The sequence below is a fragment of the Thunnus maccoyii genome, chromosome 18 (genome assembly GCF_910596095.1).
Source record: "Thunnus maccoyii chromosome 18, fThuMac1.1, whole genome shotgun sequence".
Lineage (NCBI taxonomy): Eukaryota > Metazoa > Chordata > Actinopteri > Scombriformes > Scombridae > Thunnus > Thunnus maccoyii.
The window spans coordinates 25,420,994-25,444,381 of record NC_056550.1 but is presented as its reverse complement, the minus strand read 5'-3'; the positions used below and the strand labels follow the sequence as shown (position 1 = coordinate 25,444,381).

Genomic DNA, 23,388 nt, shown 5'->3' with positions numbered 1-23,388 from the left:
TTAAATTCCAAGGTTGCAGTTTGTTCTATGCTTGTTTGTGCACATATTGCAACATTTCTATAGGTATTTACATAGGTCCATTAAAACTGTGTCTCCTCTTCTTTGCCCCTCTGTTGAGCTGGGATGTAACAATACATGATCTTGTTGTAGTATTGTCCTGCAAGAAAATGCCTTGTCATTGTTGAGAGATTATTGAGCGTTGGTTATTTTCTAAAGTCCATCCTCCAGCTCCACCTTTCACTTGTGAATCTGAACAGAATAAGCTGAGCTCTGTGCTCTCTACATCCAGCTCAATATGCAAAGAAACACATTGGCGAGAAGACAAATCCTTGATAACAGTATTCAGATCACTTTTTTTTTTTTTAAAAATGAATACAAACAGCGTAGCTTGCTGTTTGTGTCTGCTGAATGAGAAATGGCAGCTTACAGTACAAATGAATGAACCCAGTCAAACACTTATGAAAAGACGTACAAATCCACAAGGAAGCCAATTGTTTCTGAGCCGGGGGGAAGTTTTCATTTATCATGAGGAAGAATCAGAAAGGGAAAAAAAAAAAGGGATGTGAGACTGTTTCTATTCAGAAGAAATGAATGGAGGCTTTAGCTGAGGTAAGGGGTTCTTGCTGTGGTGATGAATTGGTGGAGGCTTATTATCATCATGCAGTGTGGTGATATAATCTCAGCCTTTCCATAAATCCCTGGCTGTGTCCTTGGTTTACATTTACTATACAATTCAAAAACTTTTACTGCTGCAGAAACGACAGGGTGTTTTGTTTTGTTGTTGTTTTTTTCCAGAGGTATTTGCAGCAGCCTACAAGTGTGCAGATTTGACATCAGGTATACATATTCATCAGAACGTCAGAGCTGTTTACAAATGTGTTGATTTGGCTCTAATCTAATACCTGGTGGTGCAGGATGGCTTAGAGGTCCAGGCAACCAGAACCTGAAGGGTTGTTGTTTGGTCCCCATCACTGACACCTGTGGGCTCATAACTGGAGGTTGGCTGGTTATTACACCTGTAGTATCCAACATCTCTACTGAGAGCCCTCCAGCAAAATCATGAGCTCTAAAAAAACTGCTCCATGAGCTTCCTTGAAGAAATTCATACATAGTGGGGATACATTTCTGTTCAAAGGGGACATATCACGCACATTTCCAGGTCTATATTTATATTCCGGGGCTCTGCTGGAATATCTTTGCATGATTTACAGTAAAAAACTCTCTAAAAATGAAAAAACTGTGAGCCAGACACCACTAGGCTTGCCGGGAACATGGTTCTGTTTACAGCTTTGCTAGCTTGTTGTGTTACATTATAACAACCTCTTGACTTTGTACTGAAGTTCTTTGAGAAATTTACAGTGTAGTACAAAGTCGGGATGATGATTTACAGTTTAAAAAAACACATCATCTCATACTGGTCCTTTATGCAGCCCCTCAGTTCAGCCTCTGTCTGAAACAGGCTGTTTTAGCTCCTGTCTCTTTAAGACCCGCCTCCCGATGAGCCCTCTCTGTTCTGATTGGTCAGCTAATGGGAGCTACTTCCTGCTCCAGAGTCTACTTAAACAAACAATAGCAGCAGGAGTTCCCTCCTTTTTTTTCTTCTTTACTCTAAATGTCAACTTCTCAAATCCATCCGTACACATTCAAGCCCGAATCTGATCCTGAATGTAAGAGCGGACAACATGAAAAATCCATGGAACAACTTTAGCAACAAAGATTATAGAGCGGACGACTATTTTTCGGACATACTTGATGAGTTTGAAGCTCAATGAAGCATTCAGATCAGGCTGAACAGGGCGCATTTTTACACATGTTCATCTCAAGTTTTCGAACTGTTTAACACAAACATCCGACATTATAACAGTATATAAATGACAACAACATCACAAAAAGCATAATATGTCCCCTTTAATGATAAAAAAGGAATTTGTATTGCCATGTGCAGATTAACAGTAATTTATTTAGAGTTGACAAACATCTGTTCTCTGTTCTCATCAAGATAACAAACAGGGTTGTTATTTGATTAAAGATAATGCATGTTAATATTTTATGGATATGTGGTCTTAATTTTTTTTTCTCTTTGAGGGATTATTATGCAACAACTTAAAGGAAACTTTTTTTCTTCACATTAGACTGAGTCAGTATTCCCTTTGCTATTATACGTTTCATAATAAGGAGCTGAAGTCAGCTTGATTTGCACATACAGTAAAAAAGTTATATTTGCAAGTCAAAGTGTCTTGCTATACTTCTGAAAATGTTTAGAAAAAAGTTTTTTGGGGTTTACTGAATACTTTATTAGTTATTGGGAAAGTTCTTATTTTTATTATACACACACAGTACTACCAATACTCCACCAGATCAGACATGACATGTCTCCTAAATGGATTACATTTCCGGGTTTCAGCTTCTTCTTCTTCTGTTTTTATAGGTCAGTTTCTTTAATTGCTCTTGTTTACATGCAGCAGCACCAAGTCCAGGATTAGGTGGACCTCAGAAATTGTGACTGAAAGAGACTCGGAGGATTTATATAAATGGAAACCATCCCGCTTAATACCGAAAGGTTGAGATATTCAACATCATGTCACCTCACTGAAAAACATTTGCTCAGCAATTTGATAATTCAGGGTCTTGCCAGAAGAATTTTTGTGTATTTTTTCCTTTTTCGAAATATGTATAGAAAGAGACAGTCGGGTCTTATAGGCAAATCCTGAAAGCTTAGCATAATACCAGACAATATCAGTTTATTTGTGAATCTGATCTGTCTGGGTTGTTGATATTTTTGCTGGTTTTCTCCTCGAGGCTTTCAAATAAAAACTGGTTATAAAATAGGAAAGAGGCCCATATTCACTCACTCACTACTGATCAGCTTCTCTCATCTCAAACAAAATAAACTTGTAAAAAGTAGATGGAAAAAGAAAAGGTTTCAATTTTGCTTAATTGTTGTCCTGACATGTAAACTGATGCATATTCCTTAATCTGCATGAGTGAATGATAAACAGAATTTAAGACCCCATTTCTACTTGGTATTGGTTTGTGATCTGTATGTGGATCTCTTGTCTGGATCAGGTAAGAAACGCGTATTAATGAAGGTGTAAATGCAGAAAAATTCTGTGCAATTAGGTGGACGATACCTGGAGGCAGTTTGGATGTGTGTAAATTCAATGTGTTTAGTTTGGTGACCTCTCAAGCTGCCTGTCGATAAGCTACAGACGACACCTTGGCAAAGTAGAAATAAGTAGAGCTCATACATGTAAAGTGCCGCACAATGTCTGCAAGCTCCACCTACCGAATTATAATAAAAATATCTAGATTAAATCACAAATCAAGCAGATTCGAGATAATTCTTATTAATACCAAAACAAACAGCACTTGAAATATTTGAAATACAACGTATATGTTAGATCTTCAAATTATCTTTGTTGAAGATGGTTTCATTAAGTGCGCAATGTGACTTTCATGGTGCAAAACAGGACTTTTAAAAAGGTTTTTAGCTTTAAGTCAATTATGAACTGATTGTCTGTATAACCTTGCTACGTTTTGTTGTAACCCTGTCGCCTAAAAATAACGTTTATATACGAATAAATTGCAACATCAAACAGGCTGGTTTTCTCTCAACATAATGTGGCAAGTTGCAAAAAACTGCTGATAACGTATTTCTTATTTTTCCCGCCAAAAAATATGGTTTATGGCCTCTCAGGTGGTCTGGATCAGGTCTGCTTTCTGTCCCCAGAGTCAAAACTAAGCCTGGAGAAGCAGCGTTCAGTTTTTATGCTCCACATATCTGGAACAAACTCCCAGAAAACTGCAGGTCTGCTGCAACTCTTCTTTTAAATCACAGCTGAAGACTTTTCTCTTTGTCGCTGCTTTTAATTAAACCAAACCTGAGGGTTATTATCTTACACTGCACTGTAACTCTTATTCTCCTGTTTTATCTGTCTCACTCTATTTTAGCTTCTTTTATTTCCAGTTTAACACTTTTTAATTGCATTTAAATGTCTTTTTACATTGCCTTGTGTTGCTTTTATATTCTGTCTTGATGCCTTTTGTGTTTTATGTAAAGCACTTTGAATTGTCTTGTTGTTGAAATGTGCTCTACAGATAAACTTGCCTTGCCTTGCCAAAATATCCGCTCTTGCAGCACAGTTTCCACTGATAGTAACTACAGCATCATCAAACGTTTTTATGGTTATGTTTAGGCTAACTTTAACTGAAACCACAATCTTTCTTAACCTCAATCAAAGTGCTTTTCTTGCCTAAACATAAATACATTACCCTGCGAGGCAGCTGGAGATCATGACATCACTCGAGAATCCATCTTGTCAGGCTTCAAGTTATTCGCTTGTGTCCGAACCACCGGTAGTTCAGACCAATCAGAGTCACGAATCCAGCTGCCTCACAAGATAAGAAGAAAATTCTGGCACATCCAATTGTTGATTTGTTCAATGCACTTACTCAGTACTTGTATGTAGCGCAACAAGCTAACGAAGCTGTAAACGGAACTGCGTGCCCGCACATGCTCAGTAGTGTCTGTCTTATACAGAACTACTCTCCTGAGAGTTACAATCGCTGTTTTTGCTCTTTGGAGCCGTTTCTATTACCTTGTGAGACAGCTGGATTCACAAGATCACGCGAGAATCCATCTTGTCAGGCTTCAAGTTATTGTTATGTTACCACAAGTTATGTGGTATTGTTTACGGTATGTTTGTATGGTTATTACGGTTATTACGGTATTGCACTTTCTCAAAAAAGTGCATTTTTCAGATAGGAAGTTTTGCTCTTCGGCCATCGTAATTCGACTGTGTCCGTACCGTCGGTGGTTCGGACCAATCAGCGTCCTCTCGCGTGATCTCGTGAATCCAGCTGCCTAGGAAGGTAAGACAGTAACAGAAAGATGGTTCATCCAATCACCTGCCAAGTAGTTTTTTTTTTAAAGTGCCTGCCCCTTTTTCAAACAGTTTCCATGGACGACTTCTCAGATGGTTCTGTGTAACAAACCATCTGGCGCGTCATGTTACTAAACACGAGGACTCAGGATGCAAACAAGCAGTCTGGTGCCAGAGTCCTCCGTGTTGTAGTTGCATGTAAGTATATAGACGTAATTCCTCGGAGACAGGTGAACACACAAAGTCTCACACAGGAGGATAAATCTTCTGCTACTGAAACTTTTTTTAGTGTATTTTCAAGTAGTCAAAACAAATTTTCAAAAAGATAACTAAAAATATCCACCAATGTTCATGCTGTTTAGTCCTATGGATTGAAAGAGCAGTTTTAGTGCTGACTATACCAGAGTATTGAAATTCCATAAGTCAGTTGTTTTGTTCAGTTTTCTAAATATTTGTATTTTTCTGACCAGAGGCTTTAAAAAACACTTTCATTGAATTTGATTAAAATCCTTCCTCCCTGCTCAGCCTGCAGGAGTAAATATGATCGTTCTGGCTCATTGCCTCATCTGCCTCATAATCCAAATCGAATCATACACCCTTTATTTTGCTAAACTCAGAGTTGTTGTTTTTTCTCTTTTCTCGGTGCAGCAGAACTTGCCGTCCCTGAAGGAAAGTATCACACACACACACACACACACAGAAAGGCAAAGAGATGGACGGTAGCAGAGAGCAATGATCTGGACTGTCAGCGTCAGACTTGGTTCATCTCTCTGCTCCCTGACATGATCGTCTCTAGGTGACAAAATCCGACTCCTGCTGTAACAATTGAGGGAAAAATAACAGTGGGGAGAGATTGACCTGTGTAATCCCCGGAGACTGTCGGCAGGCGCAGCAGGTCATCCTGTTACTTTTCTTAATCTGGACTGTAGCAGCGTAAAATCCTAACAACTGTCCATCTAATACAGTTTCTTCTATTATGAATTATTTCCAGCCTTTTCCGCTGTGAGGGGAGACCTGGGGGACCTGAGCTTGTCCGAGCAGAGACATTAATTTCCCTCCAGCAGGCCTACATAGCTCGCACTTGCTCTATTTATACAACTGTGTGAGTAACCCCGGATAATATCTTTAAATTTGATGTCACAGCAAGTAGACTGGAGGCTGTCGAAATCTTCCACTATACCACCTTCAGTTGTAAATATATTAACAGATGACAGCTCGGAGACACAATAGTAGTGAAGCAGTTTCATGCTCATTTGCTCCGAGTTTGAAGCATTTGGGATCTGAACTCCTTTTTTTCTCGTTATCTCCTCCGCTGCCCTGCTGAGATTTGGTAAAGACTTCAAATGAGCCGAAATAGTCATTTCTGCATCTCTTCACGCAACGCCGCAAGCCTCTAACAGCGGGCGGATTAGATGATTTATTGTGACAGTTCTCATCTTTTGAATGAGACGCACCTGAGCTCACAGTCATTTCTCATTTCTGGATGCTCACATACAAATTACCAGCAAATCTGGTTTTAACCACACTAGCAGTATTACCCTTGGAGTGGTGATGTTCATTTTTTTTACATCAATAATGTCTCAATTATATATTTTTTTTCAATGGCTCAATGATAATATGGAGAAAAAGAGAACGAAGCTGCCAAATTGTTAGTCTGCAAAGTTGGTCCCAACCCAATTATTAACCAGTACAGTACTTATGATAATATCCTACAACTGGAGCTCTCAGCAGTCTAGTTACATGGTGCAGCTGATTACTGGTCCCATGCTGCATGCTGGCAAATTCACCAGAAACTCATATTAATCTTTTCTGAATTTTGTTGACTGTGAATACTTAAGTTGTCATCTTTTTAAAAAAATGAATGAAAGGAAAATGGCTGCTTCTCCAATATACACTGACTATTTACTAGGGATGTGCAGAGAGTCCAGTATTTGTATTTGTATCTGTATTTGTTGAGGCAGCAAAATTATTTGTATTTGTATTTGTATTCGAATAAAAGTGGAAAGAGGCTTAAAAATCCTGTTTTTGTTTTTATTACGCTTTTAATTTTAGAAAATTAAAGTGTTACAATAAGTGTTCATGAATAAACTACCTCATAAAGGAGGTCCCCACACCAGATCTTGAACTGGAGTCTCCCAGATCATAGACGACTGAGCTAAAACTTTACTCATCGACTCATTGCATATGTAATCTAAAATTAAAAGGGGACATATCATGCACATTTCCAAGTCTATATTTATATTCTGGGGCTCTACTGGAATATATCTTTGCATGATTTCAAAGAAATGTATCTTAAACTGGCCCTTTATGCAGCCTCTCAGTTCAGCCTCTGTCTGAAACAGGACGTTTCTGGGTGATGAAAAGTGTTAAATATCACTTTTATGCTCTGAGGAAGTTCTGCAAATGTAAAACGTTGGATTAAAATTCTTAATACAAAGAGTAATATTTGACCTTGTTTGCAGATTGCGGTGGTCTGTCAACAGTTTTACAGACGTCTCTTTAATGATGGTGGTTTTGTTGCAGTACTGTGAGCGGCCACTTGGACGAATTGGCTTCTTCTTCACTGTCTTTAATGCAAGTTTGTTGGTGTGTTACTGTATAATTAGTCATTTGCAGTTACTTGATCAGAACAACAAACGTGTCTCCACTCTTTCCAGCTGTTTCCTGGTGTGTAATAAATATAACAGCCTCTCAGGGCTTTCCCAGGTGTTACTGTAGGTATCATAACAGTGTGTATACAGTATTATGCCATGTCCTTATAGGCCAATTAAAACCACTGATTGGGCTCCTGCAGAGCACATAGCTCAGGATGAGTGAGTGAAAGAACAACTTCCAGAGAAATCCACAGAGGGGAGACAAGTGAAGTAAATCACCTCTGCTACAGATCTCGCCTCTAACAATCAAACAGCTCGGCGTACGCAGAGTATTGCCTGTCCAGTGTAATCACAGAGCTGTCTCAAAGCACAGGAAGCCTGGATGTGCACTGGAGGTTTAATATGACAGACAGACATACAGATAAATTGCAGCTGCGTTGAAACATTAAGAAAAAAAATTTTTAAAAAGGAATTTCAGCATCGAGCATCCGCTGTGTAACACTCAAATATATGATTGGTGTTACGGTAATGACTCATGTTGAATTACTATTTACATTTATAGCTACTAAAGAGGAAGAAGTGGGACATTTTGTACTAGATGTATTGTGTTCTGTTGACACTCTTTACTTTGTCTGTGTGGGTGGAATTTGTATTTCATTAGTAATCTAAAATGTATAACAAGGAGTCCTATTATAAGAAAACAATCAATGAGGTAAACAAGACAAAATAGGTAGAATTGATGCACCTGAAGCCACATTTTTTAAACCTTTAACAAACAATTTTCCAATTTCCTCCACCATAAGCAGCTTTAAGCCTGAAAAAAAATAATTATTGCACAATATCTGACAGCATCATGTATATATTTTGTATCAGTTTGTTGCAGCTTTTCCTTGAAGCTATATAATGTTTACACTGGCTGAAATATTTAAACCCGATACTCAAGTCTATTTATTATCATATTCCAGATGCACATCGTTTTATGTACATTTCTCCAAAATTCACCCTGACGTGTTTGATACCTTTGGAAACTTCTGGATCTAATAAAGCCCTGTAGATTTAGATAAAGTTTGGCTTGAGTTTGTACTGACTGACCCACTGGCAGGCAGGGATGTTAAAGTGGTTTGATCTCTACAGGTCAAAAGTTTGTGACATTCAGCGTATAAAAGTCAGAGTAAATCGACATCTAACCCTTCACAATCCTGCCATGCTTTTATTTACCAAGCATGCTGCTTATCTTGCATTAATTAACACATAATTTAATGTCTAAATAAGATTTTAACTAAGGATTTCCAGCCTACATGCCGTGATGTGCATGCAGTGACATACTGTGATTTGCATTTACACCAGGCATTAATAAAAGTATCCTCATCATCTCCACTGTGCCCGTATTGTGATCAGATGTTAATATGCAAATTAGTTCGACCGGGCTTAAAGACTTGTCAACAAAGGTCAAGGTCAAGGCAAGCAGGTTGAGACAGCAGGACAAGGTGGAGTTCAGTGACGTCTCAACTTGCTAGGTGGATTTCTGTCTTAAAGGGCACATATGCTTTTTTGTGATTTTCTGTTATTTTTATAATCTTATGATGTTGGATGTTAAACAAAGTTCCAAAACTTGAGGTAAACGTATGTAAAAAATGCTCCCTGCAAGTCAAAAGTCAGGGTTGCAAAGTTACACCTACTTCCTCCTCGTGTCTGTTCCTTAGCATTTGTTGCTAAGGTTTTCCCACGGGTTGTTCACGTTGTCCACTCGCATATTTCGGATCTGATTCATGCTCGAATGTGTGCGGATGTATTTGAAAAGTTTCTATTTTGAGGGAAAAAGAAGTGAAATCCTGCTACTATTGTTTGTTTATATAGTCTCCGGAGCTTCCTGAAGCTGACCAATCAGATCACAGTGGGCTCGTTTGGAGGCGGGCCTTAAAGAGACAGGAACTAAAACAGCCTGTTTCAGACAGAAACTGAACTGAGGGGCTGCATAAAAGGGTCAGTATAAGATAAATAAGGAGTTTTTTGATTTGTAAATCATGCAAAGATATTCCAGTAAAGCCCCAGAATAAAAATATAGACCTGATGTGCATGATACTGTATGTCCGCTTTAAGAATGTGATCAAACTGTACTTATTGCATTTACACCTGGCTGATATCCAATCACAGTTTGTTCTACTACATTTACACCTTGCATTAATGTGAGTTTTTCCCTTATCCAGTTACTTCTCCTTCTGTGCCCTTCAGTATCAAACTGTATGCTGCCATCTCACAATTACTTCCTCACTCTGAGGCTGCAGGGTACAGTTTGGAGAGTTTTAAAAATGTGAACTAAACACTGCACGAACAAAAAAACCAAACACTAAAGCAGGAAAACTGAAAATGGTGCATTTGATGAGCATTTTTTGGCTAACATGTCGAGTAGTTTGACCTTAAGTGAGTTTAAATATTGACATGGGATAAAGATGTAGTGCTGTTGCCATGGTTACTTGTACTCTAACATAAGGGGAGCACAAACCTCTGCTTGTTTAAGGTGTCCTGTTATGCAGTTTTAACAATGAAAACATACATTTAGCAACTGATCAGCACTAACAGTGTACATGTCTATGGTGGAGATGCATTTAAAGACCTTTACTGAGTAGTGAAACTGTTTTTATTGTACACACATACTCTTGCTTCTGGTTGTAATGTTGCATTTATCTACAAGAGACTTAACAAGACAGACTGCTGCAGGCTAATTTGTTTGTTACATATGTTTACATATTAAATCACAGACAACTCTGTATTTCAGTCCCTCTTGGCCTGCATCAGAGTCATCCTCGCTCCTTATTGTAGAATCACTCACCCCACATATGAGAGCCATTACTGACACCGCATCCCGCTCAGGAATATCATTTCCCATCCCCAATAACTCCCTGTTTTTCTGGTGTCCTAATTTGTGGTGCGGGGATATTGCTTGTTTTCTCAGCATAATAGGACCATGCAGAGGAGTAATGGCCACAGTGCTGTAGAGTTGCATTCTTTCTCATCTCATCTTTGACTCATTATTCCTCCTATGGTGTGTGTGTGTGTGTGTGTGTGTGTGTGTGTGTGTGTGTGTGCGGCGGCAGCGAGGCCAGGTCTCCCTTCATTGCTGGTCAAATGGCTGCTCTCTCTCCTCTGCGTCTCTTCCTCATCGTGGGAGTCGGGGATAGAGGGCGAATCTCCGGGGAAACAGAATCTAGACCAAAGCCTTCCTGTGCGCCGGCCTCATAATTAAATTGGCAGATTAAATTCTCTCTTATTGTCGAGGATTTAATGAATATTCACTAGGCTTTGGATCGTCTGGGTGATGTGAGCTTTGCTTTAGTTATCACATTGACCCCATCAGACTTCAGCCTTCCCTCTGCTCATCAGCTCAGCGCACACCAAAGACCCTTTGACTTAATTGATCTGCACTGTAGTGACACTTTGGATTCAACCCGTCTCGGTTTTTGAAGGCCGATATCCAGTAACTTTTGCTCGAAGGTGCCAATGATTGATCTTTTGAGCCCGATATTCAATAGCTTTGAATTTGGCCAATTTCCCGAATAAGAACTGACAATTTGCCGGTGTAGCCAGGTTGAAAAAGTCTGAAAGAGTATCCGACAAAGACCGTTAACACAAGACTGTGGTCGCCAGAAAAATGACAGCGCTGACCATTTGTTCAAACACTTGTGTCACGTCGTGTCACGTTTTCCTGACAAGTGACCTTTTGTGACTGTGAATGCAATGAAAGTCGTCTCTAAGCAGCAAAGGTGGACGTTGATATAAAGGAGAAAATTGAGGGAGGAGGTTGGAGTAGATGACAGGAGTCATCCTGTCTGTACTAGAAAATGGAAGCTTTATAAATACAGTTTGTTATTAGTAATATTATTATACTGTTGTATGAAATTGGAAGAATGCTCAGGGAGCAGTAGATCTATCTTTTCAGTATCAAACACTCAGCTTCCAAGGATTTTAATGGTGGTTGAAAGAGGTTATGATCATCCTAAATTCTTTCATGATTAAATATGTAGTGACCGTTTTCAATGGTCTGAAAAAAAGTATCAAAAAGTCTGAAAAACCTCCTCAAACCACCTCTCAATGCTCAGTATGTCTCAGGGACATTTTCCTCAAAATACAGCTAAATTAATGCAAGATTGCCACATAAACTGAATTGTGATGTATTAGTTAAATTATGAGCCGATAGAAGAAAGTGGCCACAACAAAAGGGAGACACACCACGGCAACATTTAACAAAATAAGCTTTATTAAACCAAATTAAGCCAAATTAATGAAGTAACTATATATAATTAAAGCATGGGGTGTAGATATCAGTAGCGTCAGTGGTGTATGGTGTGCGTGGGTGTATATAGTAAAAGGCAACATAACTAAACCAAACCAGAACGGGTGCCTGTAGGGGGGGAAAGGCAGAGAGAGACTACAGCTGCTGTGGCTTAAGTTACGTCAGTACACTGGTCCCAGGTGCACTGAGTTACCGCAATTAGTCACCTGCAGGGGGAAAGACACAGATTAGTGACAAATACAAACTCCCAGATGACAACAGGGGTCATCACACCATCAAAAAGTTAATTTTAAATATCATCCGCGCTGTGAAATAGCAACAATCGATATGAACCGAGTGTTAAAAACTCCTTTCTGTTTTTATGCTCGTCATCTGAAAACACTGGTACACTAAATCTCTGTAGTAATCTCTTTTTGTCTGACTACAGCACCGACTGACTGTCATTATTTTGAAATAGTGTGTCAGATCAGATATGAAAACACACTCCAAACTACTTAAAGCACAGTTGTGTTTGTGCTACAGAGGCTTAAAGGGCTGTGAATGATCCAGTATGAATATTCAGGATTTTAGGGGGATCTGTCCTTTAATTATGCCCTGTCAGAGGAAAGGAGCTGACATCAGGCTGAGGTCTTAATTATCTCAGGACTTCTTAAATCAAGCTGTCACATATGTTGCTGTTTGAGAAGATAAGGCAAATCCGTCTTTGTCTGTCTACTTTCCCTTAGGGAAGCTGTGTTTATCTCTTCACAGCATCTCCACGCAGAAGCCACTGCAGAGTGTGATTATCCTTTTTCTTTTCTGCTCAGCGGTAAAGAAATGTTGTCGTTCTCTTCTTCCTCCAGCTTTACAGTAGAATTTGAGCAGCTCACTTCACCGCTGATTAGCGTTTGAGTTTGTGAAAGAAAAGGGGGGGGGGGGGGGGGGGGTTTCACATCCCTCTTCCTGGAGAACTTATTACTCAAGGGCAGCATCTCATCTCGATTCATCAGAGGTGAAGAATTCAAGATCGCAGTCCTCTCATTTCAGAAAGGTTCCACTGACTTAGAATAACAAGGGCACAGTATGATGAAGCATGAGTCGTCCTTCCCCTTATTACAGGTGTGAAGCGGCGACAGGAAGCAAAGGGAAGCCTTGTTTCTGAGGCATGAATGCAGCAGGACTGCATGCTGGCCTGCAGGGAAATCAAAGCTGCGGAGGTGGACATGGAAGCTGAAGGCAAGTGGACTCTAAAATGCTGAGACTTGATACAAAGAGATGTGTAGTACTGGACCTACTGTGACCGTAATCTTCGTGGCTAATAACAGCAATCATGTTTTCATTCTCAGGAGAGTAGTTCTTTGTGAGGCAGACACCACAGTGTTTACAGTTTTGCTAGCTTGTTGTGTTACATTATAACAACCTCTTGACTTTGCACTGGAGTTGTTTGAGAAATTTACAGTGTAGTACAAAGTCGGGATTATCTTTGAATGATTTACAGTTTAAAAAAAACACATCTTATATCTTATACTGGTCCTTTATGCAGCCCCTCAGTTCAGCCTCTGTCTGAAACAGGTGGTGTTAGTTCCTGTTTCTTTAAGGCCCCCCTCTGCTCTGATTGGCCGGCTCTGCCAAGGCTACATCACTTCTTTTTCTCGTTCTTTACCTGAAATGTCAACTTCTCAAATGCATCCATACATGTTTGAGTCAGAATCTGATCCAAAATATGCGAATGGACAACACAAACAACCTATGGAACAACCTTAGCAACAAAGGCAAAGGCTACATGGAATATCTTTGCATGATTTACAGATCAAAATACTCCTTATTTATCTTATACTGGCCCTTTATGCAGCCCCTCAGTTCAGCCCCTGTCTGAAACAAGCTGTTTTAGCTCCTGTCTCTTTAAGGCCCGCCTCCAAATGAGCCCACTGTGATCTGATTGGTCAGCTTCAGGAAGCTTCCTCCAGCTCCGGAGACCATATAAACAAACAATAGTAGGATGATTTCACTTCTTTTTCCTGTTCTTTACTCAAAATAGAAACTTTTCAAATACACGCATACACCTTCGAACATGAATCAGATCCGAAATATGCGAGCAGACAACATGAACAACCCGTGGGAAAACCTTAGCAACAAACGCTACAGAACAGACGGCCGTTTGTGGGCAACAATACGATGTCAATACAATGTTGAAGTAGATGTAACTCTGCAGATGAAGTGTTCAGACTTTTGACTTTCAGGCAGCATTTTTACATACGTTCACCCAAAGTTTTAGAATTTTATGTTTAACATAGACATCTGACATTATAACAATGACAGAAAATAACAAAAAGCATGATATACCCTTTAAATAAAGCACCATCATGGACTAAAATTAATTTTTAATCCCCAACAGGCTCATAAAATCCTACCAAAGATAAGAAAGCAAGTCTCATCCACCTAAAACCAGGATGTTTTAAGTAATTTTTATTTTTAAACCTAAAATCAGATCAATGTAAAGACATTAAGTCTATTTGGGTAGACATCACGTTTTCCTGAAATACCAGAATGTATTTAGATTTATGTGATTTACTTCTACAATATGTAGCCCTGCACTCAATGAGATTAATGTCAACCACCTTGTTAGTTAGACTTTGTACACATGGCAGTAGACTGAGGCACGACACACAAAGTTTGTCATTTGTTGGAATCATGGAAGAGAAACCAGACAGTAAATTTTGTGTATATGTAAAAATGGTCAATTATTAAGTGAGCGTACGTCTTATTGTGCTGCTCTGAAATACCTGCCTTCATTTCTCTGACACACATTACCCTTTATATATACAAGCTTCACATTCTCTCTTTCTATCTTCTCTGACAACATCATCTCATGCTGCTGAGTTTTGTCTCAGTTTTCCATGTTGATCTGTTTAGCTCATCAGAAAAACATTACCGACCACAAAACACTGGAGTCTACACGGTTGACTTATTTACAATACAATGGCAAAGAAATGGAAAATACCTCCCATATGGCTCATTGCTGCCTGAGAGAACATAAAACTCAGGTGTTTCCTAATGAGTGCAACAGAGAACCAATTCAGCTATTTGTCAAGCTAATAACGCACAACGAAAGAACAGACACTATTAAGACCACATCATTAAATTTGTCACAAAGCAGGTAGTTTGGTAAATATTTATGGCAAGAACTTTGTTGTTGACCAGGTAATTTAATATTATTTTACATTTTCTCCCTATAAAACTCTCTCATCTCCCACACAGGGTTTAAAATAAACCAACAGTAGGTTTTGGGTGATTAGACCTTTTTTCAGACATTTTGACTTGTCAACACAGAAAACGCACAGGTTTAATTAATAACATTAATAATGGCTTTTCCAAATTCATGGCACTTGATTGGAGTATCTACAGCAGCTTAAAGGACCAGTGTGTAGGATTTAGTGGCATCTAGTGGTGAGGTTGCAGAACTGAATACCCCTCCCCCTCCCTTTCAAAGTTTGTAGGAGAAGCTGCTGCAAAACTCACAAAAAAGGCAAAAGGCTGTCTTTAGAGCCAGTGTTTGGTTTGTCTGTTCTGGGCTACTGTAGAAACATGGTGGTGCAACATTGCGGGCTCCGTGGAAGACGACCCGCTCCCTCTGTAGATATAAAGGGCTCATTCTAAGGTAACGAAAACACAATGATTCTTAATTTCAGGTGATTATACACTAATTAAAACACACGTTTCGCTAGATGCCATTAAATTCTACACACTGCACCTTTAACCAGCTATGTATCAAAGATGCTGTCGTGGAAATTGTCTGAAAACACTAAACACACATATGAAATGATACTGAACTGCTGGGTTGAAGATTAAAAAATATGATTGTACAATAAGATGACAGAACACAAAGATTTGCATTAGTTCGTCTCACCAGACAAAAAGAAAACCTAATCTAAAGAAAGAAACAAAGAAATGATCTGTGATCGAGATATACATTTACATGCACATGTATGTTAGATAAGACCCACATCTCCTAAAGACACAGAAAGGGAAGATCCCCAAGCCATATATGGCCTTTGACCATAGACTGTATAAAAATATGGACGTAGTTACTGTGACGTCACCTGTTGGTTTTTGAGGAGCGGTTTTGAAGCTCAAAGTGAGCCGCTGCGGCCGTCGCCATCTTGGCAGTACGTGACGCCGCCTAACTCCCAGCCAATCAAAAATGGGCAAAGAGGCAAAACAAGCCACCTAGCGGCTGGCGGACCTGTCACTCAAAGCAGCCATGTCCTTCATCATGCATAACTTTACGGCTTAATAAAATTTAAACGGTTATAAAAAAATTCACCCCCCGTACAGCTGTCATGAAAGGGGAAATTAGCTACAGAGACCAAAACTGTTTTTTGTACCAGGCTGTAAACATGTTTATTTCTGCTGTAAAGTTGGGCATTTTAACATGGGGGTCTATGGGGATTGACTCGTTTTTGGAGCCTCAAGTGGTCATTCAAGGAACTGCAGTTTTTGGCACTTCCGCATTGGCTTCATTTTTCAGCCTCGGAGGTTGCCGCTTGCCTTTGACCCCTTAACATGTCCTATTTACTGCAAGACACAGAATGGTACCTTATTTGGGCTTAAGCCAGGATGGAAAATGAGGAGTGTGGGTCTCCTATGGCACTTTCCTTCTCTCAGGAACATGCACACATCAGCAAAGCAGAGAAGTAATGATTATCCTTACTCATCTCTGCACATTAAAATGATAAGACAATCCTTTGGTCTTTGATCACCTTTACAATGCATCTTCTTTTTAGCCTTTTTACCAGCTAAATAAAGTCACACACAAACATCGCTGGGTCTCACTCGTCCCTTGTTCCACTAGAAAACAAGAACGCTCGTTAGCTTAGCACGGTCACTAACAAGACAGTAAATTCACATATTTGTACCATAGACTCTTGTCTCATAACTGTCTGCAAACCTCAGTTTTTACTCTGACAGAGGAGGGTAAATAAAAGTTAATGGAGCAACACAGATAATAAGCTTCTCTGCATTTTGGACTCTCCAGGTCGATGATAAAAGCTCCGTTCTCACATTTTCTCCCTGCAGATGTATTCTGTGTTTTCTCTACCGGCGGCTACCTCAGGACAGACAAAGCTGCTGTCTTCTCTGTTCAGAACACCTGGATCTAGTGCAGACTGATTGGATGTCTTGATGTGCAATTTGCTATTATTCTACTCCTGTTTGATTCCAGTTCACGGAGACACATGTCCACAATGCTCCAGTTAATTGCTTCAGGCCTGCAGGCATTCAGACTCTGGCAGCTGTTTGCAGCAGTGTCTTCATCCAGGTTGTCAAACTACACTCGGAGCTGTAGCACAGGAAGATTTGCAACAAAATCTGTTTATGTTTTTTTTGTTGCACACAAGGATTTTGTCAGAAAAAGATCATTTCTTAAGTTTCCTTCATAACTCTCCGGGAAGTTCTGGTGTGTTTTTCCACCAGTTAAACTTTTTTTTTACTACAGTTCAGTTCAAAGCCAACCGGGTGTGAAGAAGATGTCACACATGATGCTTCAACCCTTCACACATACTCAACCTTCAGATCCCCTGAGTCCTCACTGACTCTCCTGCAGGACACTTCGCCGTGTGGTCCACACATTTCATGTCTTGCTAAATGTTCTTATCATTATTTTTATGTCTTTTTTTAATGTTCTCCAGCAGGACAAGTCTGCCTTATTACCGTTCCTTCTTTACCAGTCTGCTTCAATATTACAGTTGCTTTTCAGTAAGTGTTCGTATGCATTTTAAATTAAATGGTTGTGTATATATCTGCACAGTTATTTTATATTACTGTATGTATGATGTTTTTTTGGAAAGCCAGATTGACTGTAGATGACGGCAGCTTACATTTAGCCATATAATGAAAATAAAAATGTTGTTATTTTGATTGTGTGCAGTTACAAGCATTAAAGAACATACCTATAAACTCATACAGTATGTAACAGTCTCACATCCACATTGAGCCTCTTCTGCAAATAGAACAAGAGGGTTAAATATCCATGAAAGATACTGTAAGTGATGTAAGATTTCCTGGTCCAAGCTACTGTAGTCCATTACAGATGACTTCATAAAGGTGAGCAGTGAGATATGTGAGCCACTAGCTAGAATAGCAGAGTGAGTTGTATTGATGTTTGCTGCACAGTTAATAAAAAGCTGAAGGCTCAGCACAAAATCCATCGTTCATTGTTGTCTCATGAAGTGTATTTACGCTTTACAAATGCAATGCAAACACACATGCAATTAAGGTTTTCTTTCTACTACGCTCCGTCTAATCCTACATCACTGCACCTGTCAAGCTTTACATTCTCCTATTACACATACAGTACATGTACGCAGATTTAACGTGCGAAATTTTGTAGTAGTTTTTGAAACAATGGTTCCTTGATGTCATACAGAGGTAGACTCAGTCTCCTCTGGCTGACTTTTTAATGTCTCAAGCTGACTCGTTGTCATACATAATGCACTTGATGCTACATACATGATATGATGCTAAAATTCATATATTGGCAGCTGTGGCTCCACTAATCACAGTCTGTGTGTCGAAGCGTCCATGGGTAACACAGTACCTTGCATGGTAGCTTGCTACCACTGGTGTGTGTGTGTGTGTGTGTGTGTGTGTGTGTGTGTGTGTGTGTGTGTGTGTGTGTGTGTGTGTGAATGGGTGAATGAGCGGCAAAAACAGTGTAAAGCGCTTTGGGCAAAAGCCATTAAATGCAGCAATTTACTGTTTACCAAAAGAACAAGGCTAAAGCTAACAGTCCTGTGCAAGTTCAGCATCCACAACAGTTGATAATCCAGGTGTAAGACATGGAAATAAAGCAGCAACATTGTTCTTGTATTACAGGGTATATAGCTACTGTAGTTCTTGCCCTAGTGTAGATATTTTTTATTAATAGATAGCTGAGCACAGTTCAAAGAGAAACGTGAGAATCATCTAAACTGGAATCGCTGCAACAACAGAGACGTATTAAAGGAATGAGTCACTGTGTCCTGGTTCCGGCTTAAATGACATTTTGCAGCAGTTTCTATTAATAAGTACATGACTGTTTCTGACTGATTGGCTGCAGCATGATATCAGTGACGTTTTTGAATCAGAGACATCAATGCACAATGCTCATTATTGTACCAATGGTTCAATAAATACGATAAATGGATCATCAGAGATTCATATATACTAACAATCATGATGTAATGTACTTCATTTTGATATCATAGTTAGTTTGTGTGCTTGAGCTGTGATCAGGAAGGCCAGCAGGGATCGGATGAAACCGGGGAACCGCTAAAATAAAAGTTTGACTTAATGAGGGATGTAAAATAACGTTGAGAACTATCAGCAGCTCAACGCCAATAATATAACGATCACTTATATCCTGTTAAATTATTCCCGTCCTGACAGGAGAGGCCTCTTCTCATCAATCTGCAAGGCACGAGTGCTCGCTGATTGGTTTCATAATTAAGTTCAAGTAGTTAATGTATGTAATTCAAATTAAAAGTTCACATGTTGTTTTTTGTATCATATAGCACAATCAGCGGTTATCTCACTTGAAACGTGAAGCTGTACTTCACCTTCCTGTCACCTCTGTGGAGATGTTCGGCACCAGGTCGGTGTTGCAGGAAGACGACGGTGGAAACGAGAGTCGGAGAGAGGAGTTTGTTGTGTTGGAGTACAGAAAGTGTAGCTTAGTGTTATCTAAAAGATTTTCAAAGTCATGGCTGAATATTTAGCTGATCATTTAGTTGACTTCCTGCAACGACTCTCAATTCTCACGTCACATATTTCAGACAGAACAGACCGGGACCAAGCGAAAAGTAAAGAAAAAAGTTTTCTCTCTTTTCTCTGTAGTTATCTTTTCCATAATGTTGTCAGACACCTATAAAAACAAGCACTTTTAGTGGACGTACACTGACGGGGCGCTATTGCCCCAGAGGATTACACTGCAGCCCGTTTCGCAGCTGCCGGCTGAAGTGCTCTCGACAGTTCTGTCACTTAGACACAAAAAGATGGGAAAATATGGTCCAGGTTTAAAAAATCTTGAACACAGTAAAAGTGAGGGAAATATTTCCCGGTGGCGGCTCGTTGTGGTCCGCCTTCCGGACTGATGAGTGATTAAAAACGAAGAATAAAAAACAAGGATAAAATCTCATGATTAAATGTTGAGTAATGTAGCGGTTATACTTAAAAATAACAAATGTCAGATCAAGGCATGAAACATACTTCCTATTGAAATACATCAGTTGGAAAGTGAAAAATGAGAAATTCGTGTCCATGTACACGAATTTATAGATTAAATTCTGTGTCTATTTATACGTTGTATCAGAACAGCTGATTGTCTTCTCAGCTGGAGGGAAGATCGTTACTTGATTCACATGCAAGGCCAGGTGAGTGCCGCAGCTTTCTGAGCCTCCTGAGGTTTCGCTCTCAGACAGTCTGTTAATGCAGAGCTGCCATGCTGGGGTGGGGGTTGGGGGGTAGGGGGGGGGCATCAGGCAAAGGTCTGGCTCGCATCTTTGATCTCAATTTTGGATTCTTTTTTGTGCTGCGAGGGAGGGGTGACACTCCAGGTTTGTCCCCTCTGGCTTTAGAGTGCTTTACAGCAGATGGATAAAGGTGTTTGAGCGGCCTGGATGAAGATCTAGATGCGAGGTGACAGCTGACGGACAGTGATGCAGGAATCCTGGTCAGATCAGCAGGGGGATAGATCACCTGCCCACAATTACCGACCTGTCCATGTGATAGTGGTGTGCCAGCCAGGACTGTGACCTCCAATCTGGGAGGCTCAGGGCCCCCGGTGCCGCTTCTTTTTTTTTTCTTTTCCCCACACAAGTCCTCTCAGATTACCTCACACTTTGATTCCTGCCAGAGCAGAACGGCGCTGCTCTCTGAATCAGCAGCCAGGCAGAAAATGTGAAGAGAGGCGAGCGGGGCTGCATAATTGACTTTGGATTGAAGTGGAGGATTCAGGTGGAGGGAGGTGTATCTGATTGGTGGCGTCCCGCTCTGTTCAGATCTGTCTCCCTTCATTCCACGCCAAATAAACAATGACAGACGTGAATAACGCAGGTGCCTGTTTGTTTGATAATGTTATATTTTAATGACTTCCACTCACACCCACAGCTATTTTTGGGAGTCAGTCTCAGGACAAGATAGTAAATTCAGGGGAGGCAGTGAGGTCTCTTCTTCCATTTATCACCTTTCATTTTAAATAAGAAATACCAAGTGCCTAACTAACACCAATATCTGGAACCAAAGCTATGTAAATGAAACCAAACTTAGCCGAAACTGGTAAAACTATGACCTGAACTGTCACAAACATCTGTCACAGTTTACTGATCCACTTCACCTTTAACTTGACACTTCAGTTTTTCTTACAAATAAAGTTCACAACCTGTCCAATCATCTGACTACTCATATTTCTTGCCGTATTACCACACTCACGTTCTTCAGAACTTTTAGTAAGCAGAGTGTTATTATAACCTACAGAAATGACAGCCAAAACTGCCAAAAATCAGATCCAAATTGTGATAAAATTGACTATCCTTTAAAAGATATGGCTGGTGATGTTCTATATTTTTCAAATCTCATGTGCAGAGCCAAACCAACAATGAATTTAATCTGCTTAATAAATATTCCTCTGTGCCGTAGACCTCCGTTGTTGTCCAAAGACTATTAAAAAAGCATTAATGAGTCACATCGCTGCACTGGGTGATGTGTTCCTTAATCACAAATATTACAGTCACATTAGTTTGTTTAGAAGCAGCTCCAAAGACTAATAACAGCGATCACGTTTTCACTCTCCAGAGAGTAGTTCTGTGTTGGCAAACACAGCTCCATTTACAGAGCTTTGCTAGCTTGTTGTGCTACATATCACCTCTTGAGTTTGTACTGTTGTTTGAGAAGATAAGATATATTTTATTGTCATTACATGTATCTCCCAAACATACAGTACATCCCTACAACATTCATACAAAAAATAACACCAGAATAAGACCAATGAGACCAATGAGAAATGTACAATGTAGTGTTAAGTCAAGAGGTTGTGAGATGTAGCACAACAAGCTAGCGCAGCTCTGTAAACAGAACCACGTTCCTGCGCAGCGGTGTCTGCCTTACACTGAACTACTCTCCATGTAGGAGAACCGCTTGGTTCTGCGCATGAGATTTATTGTCAATAAGAAAATATAGAAAATCACCAACCGTAGCTTAACCACAGAACTATACTGAAGTGAAACCTCCTGACGTACGACCGGCAAGCTTCGCACTCAAAAATGAAGCCACAGGTGGTAAAATATAGCATGATAAATACAGCTGAATTGTGCCTTCAAGATTCATTTGCAGTGGTCCGTTGCTGGTTAAGTGATGATTAGGTCCATCAATCCACCATTCGGACTCCGCAAAGCTTATGTCAAAACCTATTTTGGGGTCCCTTTCCTGCTTATCATTCATGCCTCTTCAGATAGAGGCAGCTTCAGTGGCAGCAAAGGCCCCTAAATGGTCTCCAGGCTCAAGAGAAATGCATCTTCATCTCACTGCTTCACACTCCAGAAAACAGGCTAATCGCCGGCTCACCGCTCAACCCGCTAATCTCTGAAAACTCACATTTACTTCAGAATTCTTTCTGGCACCTGTCTTATCTGAAAAGAGAGAGGAGGAGGGGGGGGGGGGATCCTCTCAGTATGAGGCTTACCTTTGGCCTTGAATTTAGAGTAGAACCATAGCTGATAGAAAAAAACAGGCTCTATACATTATTTTAACGTAGCTGAGAGCTAAACTAGTGATGCAAGCAAGGTCAACGCAGAGAAAACTCAGTGCTAGAGGGGAGAAAAAAGAAAAAAAAAACAGCCATAATAAATGTTTTCTCGAAGGGCCAGTTCTTCTCTATAATCGAAAAGGTCAGGCTTCTGAAATCAAAGTTCATTCATGCCTGCAGACGCTGTCATATGTCAGATCAAAAGGCAAACATGTACAAGTCGAACCGCATTTAGGATGCTTTAACGATTCACACATTGACTTTTTTTTTTTTCAATATCTCTTAATGGTTTTAACAAAGCTGTCAGTTATGAACACCTGACCCCGCTAATGGCTGAAATCAGTTCTTCCCTCACTGTTGCTACGAGGAGATTCCTGCAGCCGACGCTCCCTCAAGTGGCAGAAGATAATAAGTCATTCCTCTCCTGTGCATATTACCATGTTGGCTGATTTTTTTTTTTTTCCTTCAGGCCTCAGTAACTGGTTGATGAAAGATCTGACGGCTCACTGAAGCCCCCATGTGGACTGGTGTGGACATTTTCAACATCACCTCTGTCATTTGCTGTGGTCTTCAGCCTCTCCTGCAGCTTAGAGATGAACTTAAAAAAAAGCAGGATCTGATGCTGAAAAAGACCAGTAATGGACTATAAATGCATAAAAATCCAAAAACTCAAACATCTCTGCAACACCAGCAGTCTTTGGTGAAAATATTCATTTTTCTACATGTAAAATAGTCATCTTGATGATTCCCAACCAGTCTGCAGTTACCTGATATAGCACAGCTAATTTATACAATTATAATAATGTATGTATTTGTAAAGCACTTTTTCTTAACAAGTTAAAAAGTGCTATACAAGGCATAAAA

At 39.9% G+C, this 23,388-nt stretch overlaps 1 long non-coding RNA gene across 1 annotated transcript; it reads right to left on the bottom strand.

The window, feature by feature from the left end:
- Positions 1 to 11,710: 11,710 nt before the first annotated feature.
- On the bottom strand, positions 11,711 to 23,383 carry LOC121883423. The gene is made up of 2 exons (XR_006092218.1): positions 22,842 to 23,383; positions 11,711 to 11,974 (listed from the first exon to the last, which is right to left on the bottom strand). It is a non-coding gene; the product is annotated as an uncharacterized LOC121883423 (long non-coding RNA).
- Positions 23,384 to 23,388: the final 5 nt, after the last annotated feature.